The sequence below is a fragment of the Limulus polyphemus genome, unplaced genomic scaffold (genome assembly GCF_000517525.1).
Source record: "Limulus polyphemus unplaced genomic scaffold, Limulus_polyphemus-2.1.2 Scaffold3322, whole genome shotgun sequence".
NCBI lineage: Eukaryota > Metazoa > Arthropoda > Merostomata > Xiphosura > Limulidae > Limulus > Limulus polyphemus.
Window position 1 is genome coordinate 73,904 of NW_013668932.1, and position 3,547 is coordinate 77,450.

Genomic DNA, 3,547 nt, shown 5'->3' on the forward strand with positions numbered 1-3,547 from the left:
AAAGGTGTGTAGTGTGATACAGTTCCCCTATACAAAAGGTATGTAGTGTGATACAGTTCCCCTATACAAAAGGTATGTAGTGTGATACAGTTCCCCTATACAAAAGGTATTTAATGTGATACAGTTCCCCTATACAAAAGGTATGTAGTGTGATACAGTTCCCCTATACAAAAGGTATTTAATGTGATACTGAGTTCGTAGAGAATGATTCAGAAATCTATTTACAGGTAAATAATTTTGAAATGGAGAGTGTTGAAAAATATGTCGTGGGCCTACCCTGTAAAAATATTGAGGTCACTTAAGGTTATGTTCTTTAATAATTTTATCAATATGCATCACTCTAAAAGTTTCAGTGGAGTCGGCATATACAATAACAAATGAAACATTTGAAACTAAAAATTACAGAATTCCTCCACAAAAATGACAGTTGTAGGCAGGGCTAAACAAAATACAATCATCCAGGGTTGGTGAAATGTAAAGGGTAAAGAGAATTTAAGCCATTAGAGTTTTCCGTCTGGCTGAGATAATGAGGGTAAGCTTAATCCTCCGTTTGTCTGCCACTCCAAATAATGCAGCTGTCTTGGAACCACACTGCGATAGTAGATTAGGTTTCTCCTGTCATGAAGGCACAGCAGGAAATGATATGTTTTTACACATTCTTCTTTTTCCCTTAACATGACAAGGAAACTGACCTTCACTGTTTAAAGGCCAATCACTATGAATTTCTTTCTACCTTGGCTCTTTTTTTCAGTAACAATGCTTTCCCAATCTTAATCACACAAAATATTTTAATTGTCAAATATTAACTCATGAAATGAAGAGTTGAAGACTGTTAACTATTTTTATCAAAACTTTCTTTAATACATTTTAGAAATGCATGTAACTCTGTTCTTATATTTTTTAAGAGGCTAAATTGTCAATAACAAAAATGATAGGTAATAAAATTTAAAAATGGAAGAGCCTGTTACTTCATCACCCTTCTCCTAACATGTCATAGATCATAAGCTCAAGTATAAACAGTAGTGGATCACTTACAACTGGTATTAAAATTTCTTAAATTATTTTTGTTATGTTGTATTTTTTGTGTAACCCCAAAAATAAATGTCATATTTATTCAAGAAAAGTGCATCCATTGATAATGATTCAATTAACAGTGCAGTTTCCAGGATTGAGGTTAGTGGAGCAACTAACTCAACAGTGCCATCAGGAACTTTATCTAGTCATAGCTACAATAACGGAAATCAAAAACGAAAATTTTACTGAAGTGGCTAGAAGAAATTAAATGTCTTATATTTGACAAAAGTACAGGTGTAGCAAAGTGTAATGTATGTCCTCAATTTCCACATTTATGTGACAATTCATCTCGTGTTGTTAATGGCTTTGAGGAACCTTTTTGGCATGAAACTTTTATAAGTTCCATAAGGAATATGGTCTCCATCTAATGTCTATGAAATACCAGTAAACAACTTCTCTTGCAGAATGTATAAAGAAAGTAGATTACAAGATGTTTCAAAACCTGAACATATGCTTCAGTGTGACATACTGCATAGCAAGGAATAATAAGTAATTTAGTAATATGAAGGGATTGATAGAGTTGGCAAGAAAGTTGGATGTTGAAAGAAGTACACTAATGATAAACAAAGAAAAGTGTTTGTCAAGAACACTGTAAACTGCATATGTAAAGATACTTTGGTGAATGTAAAGAATTCAGTTTATTTTTCTATGTTATTAGATGGTTTGACTGATAGGGACATTACTGAAGAAGCGATTACTTGTACAAGATATTTAAAATACAATGAAGTGAAGGAATCATTCTTGGTAAATAGGTCCTTTGAAACACACCACAGCTTCTGGATGTTTCAATACTGTTGACAATGAGCCTTGCAACTTAGGTTTACTCTGGAAGAATGATAAATGGTGTGTAGGCTTGGGACTGATGGGGCAGTCAATGGCTTAGTATTGCAAATGGCAAAGGACATAAAGCACCTTGTCTTGTAGCAGTACATTGTGTCCCTCATAAGCTGCAGTTAAGTGTTTTAAAGTCTATTAAACATGTACCATTTATTGGTGAATTTGATTGTGTGCTCATACCACTTTTCAAATTTTACAACAATTCCAGCAAAAAGCTGCAGAAGCTGGCACAAACAGCAAGAGCCCTTGAGACAAAATTGTTAAAACTGCAAAATTACACACAGTCAAGTGGATGGTCAGCAAAGTGAGGACCATGAGATCTGTGGCAGTGAACTCTGACATCGTTGTCAAAGAATTTGGAGAGTGCTGCCTGCAATATGAATGGAGACTCGATCAAATCTAAAGGGATAAAAAAGACAGAAGATATTTGATTTTATCCTCACTCTGCACTTTATTTTGGGCTTTCTGTTGGTATTCAAGAGTTTGTCTCTAGTTTTTTGGAAGACAGATAACTTTCTGAGTCAGGTATGCTTCCATGTGAAGACAACTGAAGAGCTAAAGTACTATTCATGTGCAGTGGAAAATATTAGTATAATGGGATATTCGAAAATGTAAAGCTAACCAAAACAGAAGGAGTATGTCAGAGATTCAAGTGAAATGAAGAAATATTGGAGGCAGGGATTAGAAGTCTGAAGAATAGGTTTGTGAGTTCTGCTACAAATGATGTGGCAAAAACTACACTGGTTTTTAGTAGGTTTACTTGGTCAAAAAAAACCAGAAGTATTTGGTGTGCCTGAAATTTCCACCCTATTATCTCATTACAAGAATCTGTTAAGTAAGAGTAGAAATGAGCACAATTTAATTCAGAATACACTGAGAGAATGGTATAAATTTAAGATATATGGTCAAGAACTCCAATAAAAAAGACCTGGTGGCAAAAGCTTTGTCAAGAATTGGTGGGTTTCCTCTTTTAGGATCTCCACTTTTTCTGTTTTGGCAGTATCAACAGCAAATTGTGAATAAGGATTCAGTCAAATGAATCTGAATAAAAACTAATTTCGATCTTTACTTAAAATTGAAAATTGCGACCTAATGGTACCTAATGGACCTTACACAGTACATAGGTATTATATCACACTACACAGGTATAGTGTTTACAGTACCTGTGTAGTGTGATACTGTACTCATATACCAAAGAGCGTGTAATTTGATATATTTGTTGAGTACTTGGCACAGATAAATACTTTTAATAGATTTTATCCAGAATTCTTTCTTCTTATCATATGAATGTATTTGTGATGCAATACTTTGATTCTTCTGGTATGTACATAACATCTTTAGTAATTATTTTTTTTTAATTATACAATGTGTTAAGTTTAAAGTAAATTGCATTGAGTAAAGTTTTGCTAATCAAATGTGAATTATTGCCAAAGATAATAGCTTCTATGACCATCTAACTATGATTATTAGTTTATTACTAGGATATGTTTCCTACATTATCTCCATTATCTTAATTACATTTATAGTTACCCCAATGTGCCAATTCTTTAATTGATTTGTCCGTTGGCATTTCCCAAACTTGAGTCAATTCAACTCTTTTTTTTTTTTTTAAGCAAATAGTTTTAACTTAGCTTCT

At 33.3% G+C, this 3,547-nt stretch overlaps 1 protein-coding gene across 2 annotated transcripts in view; it reads left to right on the forward strand.

The window, feature by feature from the left end:
* LOC106469138 (membrane-bound transcription factor site-1 protease-like) overlaps window positions 1-3,547 on the forward strand; it is a 58,640-nt gene that overhangs the window by 46,836 nt on the left and 8,257 nt on the right. The window lies entirely within an intron of this gene.